The sequence below is a fragment of the Triturus cristatus genome, chromosome 1_2, assembly GCF_964204655.1.
Source record: "Triturus cristatus chromosome 1_2, aTriCri1.1, whole genome shotgun sequence".
Taxonomy (NCBI): Eukaryota; Metazoa; Chordata; class Amphibia; order Caudata; family Salamandridae; genus Triturus; species Triturus cristatus.
Window position 1 is genome coordinate 884724198 of NC_140580.1, and position 17341 is coordinate 884741538.

The window sequence follows — 17341 nt, forward strand, 5'->3', positions numbered from 1 at the left end:
CATTGAATGGCCATTTCTTTGGGCCGTCTTGGCGAAGTTTGGGTTTGGGGAGGGGTTCCTTGGCTGGGTGAAGCTCCTTTATGCTGGACCAATGGCTCAGGTGGTTGTCAATGGGCGGGTTTCTCGGCCCTTCGCTCTCGGGAGGGGAACTAGACAGGGGTGCCCGTTGTCCCCGCTGCTCTTTGCTCTCGCCCTGGAGCCGCTCGCTGCCTGGCTCCGTTGGGAGCCCTCGATTAGAGGGCTCCGGTGGGCCCCGGGCTTCGAGGATCGGGTTTCATTGTACGCGGATGATATTCTCTTGTATCTCACCTCACCGCGGAAGTCGCTCAATGTTCTCTTTGATGTCCTTACTTCCTTCGGGAAAAACTTGGGTCTGATAATCAACTGGTCCAAATCTTGTGTGTATCCTATCTCTGGTGGTCTTCCTCTCTTGCCGCCTCGGCTTCCGCTCCAAATATCTCAGTCCGGCTTTAAATACCTGGGGGTGTACGTTTCGTTGGATCCGGCGGTCCGCTATGAGCAGAATCTCCTGTCTCCACTCCGGCGTTTGAGGGCAGACACGGCTCGGTGGTGTAAGCTGCCCTTGTCTCCGCTTGGTCGCGCGGCGCTGTTTAAAATGATGTCCCTTCCCAGATTCCTTTATGCACTCCAGAACTTCTTCGATGTCATTCCTGCGGCCTACTTTAGGGAGGTGGAGAGTTTGCAGAGGAGACTGGTTTGGGACGGGCGATCGCGTATCGCGTTGGCCAAGCTGACTCTTTCCTGGTATGACGGGGGCATCGCGCTTCCTGATATTAGACGGTACTATTGGGCCTCCCAGCTGTCTGCCATTAATCATGCTACGTACGCTCCTGGTTCGAACCCGGCATATGAGATGGATAAATTCCTGCTCCCCGGCGGTAACTATAACAGAGCGCTCTACTCGCGGTCTGCTGGTGGGGCCCTTACGGGCCCTACCAGGATTGCGGTCCGTGTATGGAAGGCGGCTAACGCTGCGATGGGGTGGAGTGAGCGTTTAACGTGCGCCACTCCTCTATTCGACTCAGACCGCTTGGGAAGCCTCTGGACAACGAAAGGCTTCGAGCGCTGGGATACGATCGGCATCAGCAGAGTGGGGGACCTGTGGGTTAAAGGTGCGGTTAAATCCTTCGCGGCGCTTCAGCGCGAGTATGAGCTTAGTGACAGAGAGTTCTTCCGTTATGCACAGGTCCGTCACGCCCTGCTTTCGGTCTTTGGGGAGGGGACCACGGTCCCTTCTTCTTCGCCTCTCGAGGACCGCATACTCGACGGTCGCGTCCCCGACAGTACTATCTCCCTGATTTACAAAAAACTGATAAACAATCGGGCTGACCTCTTGGTGCGTCTTCGGGAGGTATGGACGGGAGATGGGGTGGAGCTGGACGATGAGGACTGGCAGACTGCACTGTCATCCCCTAAGGAGGTGGCCATCCCGGCCCGTCTCCGCCTGGTCCAGCTTAAGATTCTCCATCGTGTATATGTGACGGGCCCCCGCCTGGTCTCGATGGGGTTTTCAGACGACGAACTCTGTAAGCGTGGCTGCGGGCTCAGTGCTACTTTTCTCCATATCCTATGGGAATGCCGCGAGGTGGCGGAATACTGGCGCCGGGTGCATGATATTATGAGACGAGTCACCGGGGTCGCTCTGCTGCCGGAGGTGCGTCGTTGTGTGCTGAATGTATGGGAGCCCAATGACTGCAATGCGGCTCAGGCTCGGTGGGCGGCCTTGGGGAACATGATTGCAAAGAGAGATATTGCGCAGCTTTGGGGTTCCCAGCGGCCTCCCACCGTGTCCGTCTGGAAGGAAAACATGGACTGGTGCATGTTCAGGGAGAAAACGGTGTATGTGGCCCGTGGTAAACCGGGGGCTTGGGGTAAAATTTGGGGGCAGTGGAACGCGTATCGTGGGTCTATCTGTGCTCCCCCTTTGGTAGATACGTCCGGGGTTGCCTCGTCCCCCTGATCCTTGAGGGTTCCTTGTGCATCTCGTACTTCGGAGTACAGATTTGGTTCTCTCGTTGCCCCCTCCTCCCTCTCAGGTCTTCTTTTATTGACCGCCCTCGGGTGGTTGGGTGTTGACTCCCCCGGCTGGTGTTCGCCGCCCTTCATAAGTCGTTTCGCCTTGTTTGTTGTATTTTTGTATTTTTCTTTTTTGTTGTTATTTATATTAAAAGTGTGTATTCTGATTTCCTTTATGTGCAGTCTGATTTACTGTGATAGTGCGGAGCCCCTGTGGGCCAGCCATTGTTTTCTGATATGCTGGAACACTTTGACTACTAGCGGCCGGCCCTGGTGGTTGTAGGCCCGTGTTTGTAACCCTTTTATGCACAATAAAATCTTTTAAAAAAAAAAAAAAAGGTAGGGAACCTAAAAGCTGCTGCTTTCTATCACCTTGCTGCTACCTTTTTAAAATCGCTGTATTTTGCACAACTGTGAACTTGCGACATTTGCACACTTTTTTCATTGCTTTAGTGAATCCTAAAATATTTTAACCGGCACTTCTGATGTGGGAAATTGGGAAAACTGAATTGAATTAGTTCTTTTATGCTATTTTAAAACTATGTTGTACTGTGTTCGAATCCAATTGTAACTGAAGGCTTACCTCTTCTTGCATTTCGGGGGAATCAGGAAGTTGGGACATAGTTTTCACGGAGACCCGCCATTTTGTTAAGGCGCGGTCTAGTCTTTCTTCATGACAGAGGGGATAAAACGGCATGTGGCGCTAGCGCGCAGCGGACCTGCTAAGCTAATCTAGCTGCTGCTTTCTATCACCTTGCTGCTACCTTTTTAAAATCGCTGTATTTTGCACAACTGTGAACTTGCGACATTTGCACACTTTTTTCATTGCTTTAGTGAATCCTACAATATTTTAACCGGCACTACTGATGTGGGAAATTGGGAAAACTGAATTGAATTAGTTCTTTTATGCTATTTTAAAACTGTTGTACTGTGTTCGAATCGAATTGTAACTGAAGGCTTACCTCTTCTTGCATTTCGGGGGAATCAGGAAGTTGGGACATAGTTTTCACGGAGACCCGCCATTTTGTTAAGGCGCGGTCTAGTCTTACTTCATGACAGAGGGGATAAAACGGCATGTGGCGCTAGCGCGCAGCAGACGCGCGCAGAGGGCGCGCCTAAGGCTAGCCCGTCTGCGCCCGTCCGCGCTTCAGACGCGCCGGACCATGCCTGCACTCTTAATACATGTAAGTTAGCTGTTGATATTTCTCCTCATACCCCCCGGCGTAAATATACCAGAGATGCCCTCATAAATCTTGACACTGATACTAATTGTCGCATCGGTTTTTCTCCTTTGGGCCATATGGTGGCTCATAGGTGTGAGCAATGCCACTTTTCTCTTCCCCCTCCTTTGTTTATTGCGCAACCCCCTGTTCCAGATGAAAGCTTTCCTTTTCCGTCCGCTTGCCCGACACTGCATACTACTATTACGGTGAACATGATGCTCTTAAATACTCGTTCTGTCAAACAACACGAGTATCAAATCCTGGATCTCCTTATAGATTCAAAACCTGACGTATTGTTTCTTACAGAAACATGGCTTCACGAAGGCTCAAATCCTACTATTGCTAATGCCATTCCGGCCAATTATCGTATTGTAAGAAGCGACCGTTTAAAAGGACGCGGCGGAGGGGTTGCGATTATTCATAAAAACTCTCTCTCCTGCTCCTTACTCCCTAATTTGACTATGGAGAACTCGGAGAGTATGTGTTTTCTTCTTAAAAGCTCCCCACAGTCATCTATTGCTGGAGTTCTAATTTACCGGCCGCCGGGTCCTGCAAATTGCTTTCTGGAAGGCTTACAGTCAGCGATTTCTCCCATGGTCACTAAATATGAAAACTGTTTAATTTTAGGAGATTTCAACATCCATATGGATGCGCCTCTCAATTCGGAGGCTATTAAATTGTTCGATTCTATGAATATGCTTCATCTTACTCCTTATGTGACACACCCTACACACGACAAGGGTCACATATTAGACCAAGTTTTCTCCAACAAACCTATTGCAATGGCTTCTCCTTCCCCTGTAGTTTGGTCTGATCATTTTTTACTGCCTTTTAGCATTGATGATTCGTCTGCTACAGCAGCCAAGACTTATACATCACGCACTAATAGTTTCAGATCTTTTAACTCTATGACCACTGCGGCCGTAGAAACTTTTTTGAAACTTCATCCCCTCTCACTTAATGACAATCTGGCTGCTGGTGTATCTTCTTTTGATAATTGGCTCGAACTCTGTGTCAATAATTTGGCCCCTCTTCAAAGCCGTGCTGCCAATAGAGGAAAACCTACTGCACCATGGTTTACGGCTGACCTTAGGAAAATCAAAAGCCACTGTAAACATCTTGAAAGGTCATGGCGACAGGGTTATGACGTTTGTGCTAAGCAAATTTATAAAACTGCATTAAAAACCTATCACTGCAACATTCGCTTAGCTAAAACTTGTCATCTGAACCATAAAATTGAGCTTGCTGGTAACAAATGTGCCGAACTTTTTAAAGTAGTGAAAGATTTTACCTCCCCAAATGTCATAAAAAACCCTTTTTCCCCTACTAAGGCTTGGACTGATGCTATTGCTGCATTTTTTTTTTAACAAAATTTCGACTATACAAGCCTCTTTCGACTCATCAAGCCTTAAGTTTCAGAGCTGGATGGGCTGCTCCAACAACCTCCCCCTATTCCCAATCATTTAACACACTTTCCCGCCATCCCTATGGAGAAATCTTTACATCTTCTCCGCGCCCTGAAATCCGGTTCCCCGATCGATCCCTGTCCTGCGAAAATTCTGGCATCAATTGCTGAGATAATTAACCCTGACGTCAACAAATTATTAAATCTCTCGCTATCTACGGGGTCTGTTTCGGAGCAATGGAAGCTGGGTAAAATTCTCCCTCTGCTGAAAAAATCCTCCGCTGACCCCCTGATAGCGAGTAATTATAGACCTATTTCACTGCTCCCCGCCTTATCCAAAACCTTGGAGAAGTATGTCAATAACATCCTCGGAGATTTCCTAGAATCCAATAACATCTTACATTCTAGCCAGTCTGGTTTTCGTGCTAACTTTAGCACTGAAACTGCTCTCCTTGAGGTCTCTGAACTAATCAAAGATACTTTGGACGGGGGCGGTCGAGCAGTGTTGGTCCTTCTTGACTTATCGGCAGCATTCGATACCGTACCCCATGACCTTCTTCTCGAGCGTCTAAGGAGGTGCGGTATCGGGTACCTTGCCTTGCAGTGGTTTCGGTCTTATCTCACTAATAGACAACAAACTGTCTGGTCCCCCCTTTTGAGGCTCACATTGAAGCTATGAATGTTGGAGTCCCTCAGGGCTCCATCTTAAGCCCCACCCTTTTTAATGTGTTTGTGGCACCCCTGGCAACATTGGCGGAATCTTTCGATGCCAAAATCGTCTCGTATGCAGACGATACTCAATTACTATTTACATGTGCCAGGGATGAAGTCCTGGACGGTAACAAGATCAAGCTCTGCCTTTCAGCAGTTTTCAGTTGGCTCATTACCAACCACCTGAAATGTAATTCAGATAAATCTGAAATGATCTTTTTTGGCGGTCCACCAGATGAAAATTGGCGTGACTGGTGGCCATCCAACATGCTTCCGCCCACTAATCTGGCTACTACTGTAAAGAATCTTGGGGTTAAACTAGACAGTAAACTCTCTATGAGCACCCAGGTACAATCTGTGGTAGGCACTTGCTTTGCTCAGGATGTTACGGAATTTTCTTCCCCTGCTTTCTCAACCCCATAGAAGGACAGTGGTACAGGCTTTGATCCTGTCTCGACTTGACTATGTCAATGTCCTTTATCTGGGTATACCGGAATTTCTTCTTAAGCGCCTTCAGGTGGCTCAAAGCGCTGCAGCTCGAGCGATCTTTCTTGCTGATCGACGCACACACACCTCCCCTCTTCTGAGAACACTCCATTGGCTGCCTATCCACAAAATAATTCACTTTAAGGCTTTGGTTCTTGCTTTTAAGGCCTTTCATAATATCGGTGCACCCTATCTAAGAGCCCGCTGTCTTCACTACGTGCCTTCACGTTCGCTACGGTCTTCCTCTGCTAGGTGTCACCTTTCACGACAGGGTGGCCGCTCTTTTCAGGTTTTGGCTTAGTCTTTATGGAATAAACTCCCTGTTAATCTGCGCCAGGAAAAAGATCTTTTATGCTTTCGCCGCAAACTGAAGACTTTGCTGTTTTAACATCTTCTGGGGCTTTTTTTTCAGCTAGCTTTCTGGCTTGTGTTACAGGTCTTGTGGTCAGCGCCGGGACACTCCTGGGAGTAGCCGCGCGCTTAACAAATACCCAGTAACATAACATAACCCTTGCCAATGCAAACTAGATATCCCTGGACGACGCTTTACAAGAAGAATCCTGGCCCTTCGACGTTCCACTACCTTTGGAAGATAGAAGAATCTTCCTTGGAGTCAAGGAGTGACTCCCCTGCTTGGCAGCCACCAAAAACTTGAATCAACGGTCGCAAACTTTCCCACTCCCGCCGGAGTCCGAAGTTCCTGCTGCCCCGGAAGTGGATTTCCTGACTTCGACGGCCATTGTGAGTCCCCAGCAGAGCTGAGGCGAGTGGACCCCAAGAGTGACGAGGAACAGCAATACCCGGGTACCGTGCACTATTGTCGAGTGGCACTCCTTCACGACATTCTACAAACTTGTGCATTGGACCACGTGTGGTCCAAGCCTCCAGCAGGATTTCCTTCAAAAATCAGAGGCCTACCTCGTCCCGAGTGACCGTGGTCTCCTGTGAAGTGAATCCTCACGAGGCATCATCGCGATCCCTTGCCCGTTGGCTTGTGGGTCCCCTGAAGACTTTCTCATCAAACCAAAGGGCTCCCCTGGTTACTCCAGGCCTGCCCTCACTTACCCTCGCTGGGTGAGTCCCTTAGACCTTGCTGGTCTGCAATGCTGACTTTCTTCATTTTCCATGAGACTTGCTGTTGCCAAGGCTTGTTGGCTGCAATCCGGGTGCCGACACCTCAGTAAGCTGGAGACTTCGTGGGACACTCCGAATCCAGCTCCTGGTTGTCCTCGACGCCTCCTGGACCTCGTGGCTGAAGAGTCAAAACACCCTTGATCACCTGAAATCACCCGACTTCCGTGGGCATCATCTTCCTGGCCCCGGGTCACTGGCAAGTGACTGTGAACGCTGTCCTTTCTGCTTTCAAGTCTTCTTCATCTTGAATCCAGCCTTGGATTCCACCGGACACTTCTTCAGTCTTCACAAGCAGCAAAACTTCTTCGGCTTCCATAGAAAACGACGACGCGACCTGACACCAAAAGACACCTATGCACACGGCTTCCCTGGGTGAGGTAACTCGTGCACTCCGGTGCTCCTGTAGGTGTTTGCCCTCGAACTACTTACCTTGTAAGTAGTTCGAGGGCCAGGCCTTTGGCCTTGTCCCCTTGCAAGTCGACTTTCCTAAACCTCTTTTCTAGTATATGGTCTGGTACGCCCCTAGGGCCCCAGCCATATTTGTGCTTAACTTATTGTGAAACGTTGATATTTGCATATTGTGAGAAGTTGGCCTGGCATATGCTGTCCACTAGTTATAGGGGTCACCTTGCACCAGTCCAATTCGACTCTTAAGGTGATAGGTTAAAAGACAACCTTTAAAGAAAGCTATCCTCGTGGTAGCTGTGGAGAGCAGCCTTCAGGCTAAGTCTTGAAGGAGTGTTAAGTTTGTTTTACCATAGATAATCTCTTGAATAACCAAATGAAAGAGTAGTCCACACAGGTATATATATAAAATATATGTATTTATTCTAAGAAGAATCCCACTAGTCTCTTTATGAGACTGGAGGTAAAGATACAATTCAAACAAGCATTGATATTTACAATAAATAGCACTGGAATGATAGGGCCCCAGGGGGGGGCCAAACAATATATTAAAAAAGTGGTATAAGAACCACGACAATTCTACAGACAGTGCCTAGGGCACTTAGGGTCGCTGGCCCCTTACGAAACCACCCAAGGTAGTGAGGAAGGGGACCCATGGGAGACGCGTGCAGTGGTATAAACTGCTGTCGGGATCTCTATTAAACCCTATGGAGAATGTCGCGGTTGGAAATTACAGGAATCTAAACACTTCTAGCCGGAGTTCAAGTTCAGCAGCTTAGAGTTAAGCTCTTGGAGGGCCCACACCCACGACAGTACCGAGGTACCACTGTTACCTGCCCCAGGGAACCCGGGTGCATAGGTCGTTTTCGATGTCGGTTCGCAATCTCGTTTTCCATGGAAAAAGGTGAAGAACTGCTGCTGGCATGAAGCGTCGTCGATGTCGTGTAGATTGAAGATGTAGATCTTGAAGGTAAGGACCTGAAAGCAGAGGGGACAGAGTCTGGGTCACGGCACAGTGGCCAGGGGGCTCAGGAGAAAGAGCCCTTCAATGTCGGGTGCTTCCAGGTGGATGATGGGTAGCTTGGATCGGCAGCCAAGGGGTCCAGGAGGCTTCAAGGAAGGCCAGCTTCTGGAGGGCGACTGTCCCATGCAGGATGAAGGCCGCTGCAGTGTTAGTGTCCAGATTGGATCCACTAAGCCTTGGCAACCGCAGCCCACGCAAGGATCACAAAACCGCTACGGTGCAGGCCCACAAGGTCTGAGCAAGGTCTCCAGCGAGGAGACTGTAGAGCAGGCCTGGAGCAACCAGGGGAGCCCTTTAAAGTAAAGATTGACCTCCGCTAGGGCCCACCAGTTGAGAGACAAGGGACCGCGGGAGGCGGCAATTTGGAGTGCGTAAAGATGAGCCCACGGGTCGCCGGAGCAGGCTGGAGCGTTGTCCTTTGGCACAGGTAATGCTGAGATGTTGGCTCAATAATGGGCCAAAGCACAACTTCCCCACTGGTCGGGGTCGTGTGCTGTGCAAGAGGTGGCCGGTGTCCTGGGGTATTGGGGATGTCGGCACCCACGGGGTCCACGGTGCTGGGCTTTGCTGTGCACACTCACTGGCCTCTGGGATGCTTGGAAACCCACCTCAGGGTAGGCAGAAGTCTTCGGTGTCCATAGGAGCAGTGGAGTTCCAACCGGGTCACTTGCAGTGTTTCAGGTGCCTGCCAAGCAGGGGGGTAGCTCCTTTACCCCAAGGGAGATTTCTTCATTCAGCTGTGCGGCAGCAAGTCGAAAGGTTCAAGTCTGCGAAGTCCAAGATTAATCTGAGGTTCTGGGGACCCTGCACCCACCTTTATCCAAGGATTAGGGGAGTGGCTAAATCAGAGCCCACCAATGAGAGTTCAGGCGGAAAGGGTGGCTACACCCTCTCCCCTTTGTGTGTTTTCCCGCCTGGGCAGGGGACAGGATGCTCCTGAACCGGTTTGAGGCGGTGTATGCAGACGTAGGCACTGGAGAAGCCTACGTGCAAGTCTGAAAGACATCCTATGGTGCACCCACCCAGTTCCAATCCACATAGTCTGTCTGGGGAGGTGGGAGCACCTCCCTGCAACAAGATCCCTATTGTCCAGCTGCCGTGGCTGGAGTTCTGCCCAGCAACAGGCAGCCAGAGTCGTGTGGGTGGCGGGTAGCATCCATTTTGTACTACGTGTGCACTTTTAAATTGGTGTCTAAAATCTGCCGCTTTTACCATATCACCCCTCTAGCAGGGGGGAATCATGCCCTCACTCCCATGGCTGGATTGGGGGTTTGATTCCTACATGTTTGACACTAAACACGACATGGTTCTGTGCAGCCACTCTCAAGTTATCACGCTATCGCGATTACTTATAATGCGGTTAAGAGTATATGGTATGGCTGCACTACAAACAACCCAGCAATAGTTTTACGAAGGTTGCAGAGGGGCCCTACTCAGGTAGGGGTTCCCCCTCACACATATCTCAGCACCCTGCCTTGTAGGATTAGCAAGGCCTGACTTAGGGGTGACCTATGAGGATATATGTGTTGTATTAAGTGGGATACAGGATACCCACACCCCTGTAAGGGGTGCAAGCACCACCTTACCCAGACTACAGTAGTGGTCTGGTGGTGTCAGTTTGTATGGCTGTACCAGGGGTGGCACAATAAGTGCTGCAGCCCCTGGTAGGCCTCTGAGGGACCCATGCCCTGGGTACCTAGGGTACCATCTACAAGGGACTGATAGGGTGTCCTCAGTATCCAATGGGTATGTACCTAGGGTACTCACAACAGTTTAGAGAGGAAGCAGATAGGCTGGGGTCCTGGATAGCAGGGCCACAGCCTGGCTAGAGTCAGAAAACAGACAAAACATCAGCAAAAAGTTGGGGGCAACTATGCTGTCGATGCCACTCTCCTACACATATGTTCCTGACTTCTAATCTCATAAAGAGATTAGTAGAGTGTGTCTAGAAATAAATACATATATATTTGATATATATACCTGTGTGGTGTCCTTTCATTTGGTAATTCAAGAGATTATAAGGTAAAAAAGCTGCTTTACATTCCTCTGAGACTTAGCCTGAAGACTGCTCTCCACAGCTACCACTAGGATAGCTTTCTTTAAAAGGTTGTCTTAAACCTATCTACTATAAGAGTCGAATTGTACTGGTGCAAGGTGGCCTCTATAACTAGTGACCAGCATATGCCAGGCCAACTTCTCACATTATGTAGCTATTGTTAACAGCATGCATGTTTTCCATGTATTAAAAAAAAATTACCATGTAATTGACCCAAAATGACGTGATTTTAAAATAAAGGGAAGGTAACCCTATGTGGTTCATTTTAAAGGGCAGTTATTCAACGAGTAAAACACTTCTGTGTTGAACGTCAATTCTTGGGTCCTCGGGGGTCTGCCCAGTGAGAGATGCCCTCTGACCCTTGTCCCCAAAGCCCCTCAGATCTGCGGATCACTCGTGATCATGTTTCTTTCTGAAAGTCAGCACCTGTGAACACGGAAGCCTCGCGCGCATCTGACCCTTGTCCATTTAATACATGTTATTAGTAGGTCCGAGCCCTGTAACCTGGCGCCTGAGGATAGAAGTGACGTTCGTCTTCCTGGAGGCGGCCCCTCTAGAAGTGTTTGTTTATTGGCTCTGCTGGACCAAAGCTGCTTTTCCAGCGTCGGGAGTGAAGTATTCCCGCCAGTAATCATCTGAAGCTCACTCCTCCCCCCTCTAGAGCTTGCATCAGCCACTGACTCAGCTGCAGCATTTCAGGAAACCTGAAAAGACAACAGACTGTAGGGGCTTCCCATAAATTAACAATAAAAAAAAGAGAAACAAGCATTGGCATAGCCAATAGGTCTCGCATTTGGGACCTTATAAGTGTTTAGCCATGCACAAGTTGATGTTGTTGCACCAAGGATATTGTGCTGTCTAGCTAAATACTTCTAAGGTCCCAAAAGCGAGACCTATTGGCTACACCAATGCTTGTTATAAAATGTGTGGAGGGATGCACATTTCACCACTTTACAAATGTTCACCTCCGGCACACCTCTACGCAAGGTCGCAGTGGAAGACTTTTACTGGTGGAATGGGCCCCGAGTGCCCCAGACCGTTCTTTCTTTGCTGGTGAGTAACCATCCTTGTGCACTGTATAATCCAGTAGGAAAAGTGTTCTCTTTTGAATCACCATGCTTTACTTCTTGCCAGTGTACTCGTCAAAGAGCTGACCGTCCGATATAATCACTTTCCTACAGATATTGTAATAGCTTACCACCGGCCTGAGGCTCAGCCTATGCAACGACGACTCCTCCTTGGTGGGGTGGGGCTTTGGATAGAAGGTGGGCAATTGTCCCAAATGATATGTAGTCACTAACTTAGGTAAGAGTGGGATTTTAGTTTGCAGTATGAGCTTGTTTGGAAAGAAGCATATACAGGTGGACGAACACTCAAGGCATGTAGCTCGCTAATACAAGGAGCAGAGGTAACTGCAACCAAAAATATCAAATTCAGAGTAAGTAACCTCAACTTGCAACTATACAGAGGCTCCAACCACCACTCATTGAGAATGTCAACACTAAATTCAGGTCCCATGGAGGCATTCCAAATGGAACTAGTGGAAACTAATTTATCAAACCCTTAAAAACGGGTCAACCACTGGGGACATGAACAAGGATCTTTGGCCCTGTATAGAGAAAGAAAAGGGCTGACAAACCCCCAATATAATCCTTGATTATGCCAACTGCACAACTTTGCTGACTCTCAGACAACGTGAGCTGTGTGTGGGAAGTTAGCTGAGGTCACTTTCCCTAGATTAATGTTCCTGCCTGTACACCATGCTATAAATGTATTCCATCTCGCAGAATAAACAGACTAAGTAGAGGGGCGACAAGATAATAGGATCACACTCATCACCCCCAGTGGAAGCTTAAGGAACTCAGATTGCTCAGCCCAATCTCCATGTCTGACGGTGTAATGCTTTGAGATTGAGGTGCTGGACCTGGCTCCAATTGGGAGAGCAGGTCCACTCTTAACGGGAAAAAAACAAGAGCACACAGGGATATGTGCTGGAGGTCTGTGTACCACGCCCTTCTTGTCAAGTTCGGATAGATGAAAACACTGGAGGCTTGGTCCAAGCAAATTTTCTTTAGAACCTAAGGAACCAAAAATTATGGGAGGAAACGTTAAGTGGAAACTTCCACTTCAACAGAACCATGTCCCCCAAGGATCCCCGAGACAGATGGTAGAGGGCACGGAAGGTCAGGCAAATGATGCGGCTTCAAGTTGCAAAAAGGTCCACCTGAGGCAGGCCCCACAGGTCAAAAAAAGTCCTAAGCCACTTCTGGATGAAAACCCCACCTGTGGTCGGCAAGATGATAGTGACCTAGGCTGTTGACTCTGACATTAAAAGATAGATGGTTGGCTACCATCCATGGCGCATGTTGGTGTGACCAAGTCCAGGGCATTAGCGCTTACTGGCAGGTGAGACCCCTCACTTCTCCTTGCTTGTTGACATACCACATTGTGGTTGTGGAGGACCTACATAAGCCAGCATGTGCACGGGACCAGGAGGATTCAAGAAGTCAGACAGAGTAGGCTTAAGACTTTCAGGACCGGAATCCGCGCTCTCACCCAAAACATCGGAATCACATCCAGAAGGTCATGGATTCTCTGAGGAGGAGAGAATGCCTGGAGCAAGGTTGTATCCTCTACGAACAGGAGATTCTAGGGGACTTGGGTACATTGATCATAAATATGTCTACAGCAGTAAGTCAGTCATCTGCAGGTGGTGCAACACCAACAGTGGCTAATCAGCTTCGAGCAGCAAGTCACAGGAACAGAAACACAGCGATGCCCAACCTTTTAAGATGGGCTGTGCGCACCATCATCACTTTGAAGACTCAAGATACAAAAACCAATTCAGAGGGAAGACTCGCAAATTGGTAACGAGTGGAACCGACCACAAAAAGTATTTCTAATATGAATAAAGGATCGCAATTTGAAAGCACATGTACTGCAGGTAAAGAGACACCATCCAATCTTCCGCATCCAGCACTAGCATAACCTGAGTGAGGGATAGCATTCTGAACTTCTCCTTGCGCAGGTATCAAGTCAGAAGCTTGAGGTCTAGGATCAAACAAATGCCGCTGTCCTTCCTGAGCACAAGAAAGTACTGAGTGCAGCACCCCTACTCAAGTTCCTGCTCTGGTAGCTACTCCATTACTCCTTTCTGCAGCAGGGGCACCACCTCAGTTTGCAGGGTCTGCGGATTATCTTCTGAAGTATGGAAATGTGGGGAAGGGAACTGAGGAGGTTGCTGCTGGAAGAGTAAACCCCTTTGCTATGATTTGCAGGACCTGCTGGTCTAAAGTAACGGCATTACATGCTTATAGAAACTCATCCTCCGACAGAGAAGCAAGTTTGGTTTCCATGGTGGTGCAGGGGAAGAGGAGAAAAAAGGAAGCTGGACCAAACAATCAAATCCCTTGCTCCTGCCCCTGTGTGATCGTAAAAAAGGGGTAATGCTACTGTTGACCAGCTGGTGCGGATTTGCTTTGTCAGAATTAAAAGCCTCAAGGCTTTAGGTCTCCTACATATTTTGCAGCGTCTCTACACTCTTTGAAACATTTAAGCATTTGTCTGCCTTTGGGCCAAAAAGCACCTCTCAGTCAAAAAGCATGTTAATCAATATATTTTGTATAGGGCAGCCATGCATGTCTCAGTTGGGTAACAGAAGAGCTCATGACCCTCCCAATTACTGCACTGTGTCCAGGCCCGCTCTGATGTGAAAAGAAGCATCCTATTCACCACAGACTCTCTCTGCAAAATGGCCTCTGTGGTGTTACTGTAGATTAGGGACCTCCAGTGCTGCAATATCCCAAAGGATGTGGGAGTAACCGCCCAAAAGGCAAGTTGTGTTTAGTGAGCATAACCCTAGGCCTCCCTCTCAGATGGGCATAGGTAGGGGAAGCTCCTGAATTCAGCTTAGTAGTGGAGGAGACTTGAACCACCATACTACCTGAGGAGGGATGGATGAATAAGAAAGCTGGGTCTCCAAGAGACTGTCTATAGCAGAATGCTGTCTGGTTTACCGCTGGGTATGATAAAGGTTAAGAACATGGATCCTTTACAGCTTTTTAAGGGCTTTGTTAAAGAGAAGCAGAGATTCGAGAGTAGTGATGTTGAACTGTAGGGGATCAGTCAATACTCCACCGATAGAATAGGGAGTACAAACACCTCAGTTGCTTTCTTAAGCACTGTATGATATGAAGCCCTTTCGCAGATGCTAAACCAAGGATTGAGACAATATTAATGTCAGACACATTCTGAAGGGCCATCAAATGCCATGAGTCGGAGGTGGGTAATAGGTTAGCATCATCAGGCTCCCCATAGCCATCTGAAGACTGCTGGTTGCAGTTTGACCCAAAGAGATTGTTTATATTATTCCAATACAAGCTATGGGCACCAGATCCTCCTCCTTGCCACTTCTCTTCTCAAGAGGCACCAAGCTTCTTTTCTAGACCACGTGTTCTTTACAGGTTATAAGAATGGTTCCTGAACCGGTGAGGGCAGAAGCATGTAGGAAGGCCCAAGGGTGTCGCTGGTGTTGGCAGCTGTGTGTAGAGTCAAAGTCGGTGCTACTGACTGCAGTGACATCCACACGGCCAGCTCTGAAGAGGAACCCGGCCGAGGACCGAAGTGAGATGGCACTAGGGGGAACCCGTATGGCACCAAACGCTGGACTTCGAGTGAAGCCCTGAATAGTCCCATGGGGCAAACAAATGCACCAGAGGGAGCTGCGCTCTCTTAAACATGTCCAGCAGACAGAAGGTTGATCTGTACCAGGCACCAGAACTATGGTTAGCATCACCCTCGGCACAGGAAGGTGCAGAGCAGAAACCGGGCTGGTGACATCAGCAAAGCCAGAGGGGAAAGAACACCACTAACCTCAGCACTGGAGAGGATGGAACCTTGAACAAGGACTTGGATTGTGATCTCCTGATCGAAAAGGAGTGTTTTTAACCCCCTTTTGACCATGCCTTGTTCCCTTAGAAGACTTGGAAAATGGTTATCGATGACATCACACCATGTGCAGGTAAACTTAAACTTCTTTGGCGTATCCCTAGAGTAAAATAATTTTAGACAAAAATCTTCTCCAAGAGCTGAGGAGAGAAACGCTGAACTTGCAGAAACAAACCCAGAACTGACGTCAGGATTCCCAGGTGGGAGCTAAATATATGGCTCTAGTGACATCACCTTGGCACCATTTTTGCTGTTGACATGGAATCAGCGCGCCTACAGGTGCAAGGAGAGCTGTGTGAAAAGTTTCCAGGTCAAGACTGGGTGCCTAGATTATTCAAAGGCGAGGAACCTGCAGGCTGAAGTATCCACCAGAAAGCAAAATTGTCTTTTACAGGTAAGTTCATGAACATATATGCCACACTATGTACATTCTCAACTATCACCAACTATATAGAGAGGAGGATGGATCATGAAAACAATAGCCATTTGCGGCACTGGTAATTGGATCTAAATCCGCTGGGTCGTTAGCTTCATTTGATGCCAAGGGCCTGGTCTGCCTTACTAAGCACTACACCGTCCACTGGCATGGCTATAGTACTCCATGCTAGAAAGTGAATTGCAAACATTTCTATTTCTTGTAGTCACAGCAACTGCTAGCCTCAATAGCTATAGCTTTCAGAAGAAAAATGTACAAGAGCACTCCAAGGAGATAGCTATCTGGAACAATAGTTTATTTTCATCTCAGACTTTTAGTAACATCAACTGCTGTTTCAATTATGCTTTGTTTAGCAATAAAGAAACTTTGAAATTTATATTTGAATGGGAAACTACAAAATTTAGTTTTTTCTTTAAAAAATTAAAGGGTTCTCATTTTTTCAATGTTTGACTTTTTTTATATTATTGTAAATTATCGATATACAATAAGCATACTGTTGACACGGATAACTACGTGAAGGTCTGACATGTCTGAATATTTAAAACCACAGACTGTGTACTAAACCACAGAATGTGTACTTGGAGTCCCCAATTCGCTGTAAAGGAACTCCTAACACCAACTTCACAGGTTGCTTACTCTCTTGTCACTGTGAGAACAAAATTCCATTGTTGGGTAAAGCCTCGATTGAGGAAGAGGTTATAAAACAGAATCAAAAGAAAGCATAAAAAAATACAAAAGCTCACGAAAAAACCCAAATGTTATATAACACAAGAGAAAGCTATGAACCAACGGCATATAACAGGAAGAATACAAGTCTCACTCCGGTCTCCAGGTTGCCGTTGGAATGTTGGTTCAAGACCTTGACATGGACCACATGGATGAAGAGTCTAACTAAGATGACGCAGTTATGGGTGATCTCTTGGCTACTCAGTCTCGAAACTGAATATCTGTGAACCCTGTAACAGGATTGATATTTGCGTGTCCCCACACATCAAACTGCATGCAGATTTGAACACTTCGTTTGATGTGCATAAAATACAATTTTGCAATTCACCATGCTCTCGAGCCATGTAAGGAGAGCCTAAACCCCATTACAAAGTTCAACTCAACTTGAATGTCTGCGGGTTTTCGATGTGACAGAGAATAAGTGTGCGTTGATACTCATTTAAGATGCAGAGAAAAGAAAAAGACACTTGGTGGAAACGGCAGGAGTGAATGGTGATTGGTTGAGACCATGATGGTTGCCAGGACACTAGAAATCTGTCAGGCTGTAACCGCTCTAATTTAAATATTTTCATCGGATTTAATATACCCCAGAAATAATGTATAAAATGAAGAGGTCCCCTCTGAAGCCTGTACAGGATGCTGCTTGCAGTCTGGAACGTTTCCCGCTTATTCTGATGTATTGGTTTAGACAGAGACCTTGCGACACAAGCGTACTTATTTGTCTAAAATCTCGGCTTGGATGATTCGAACG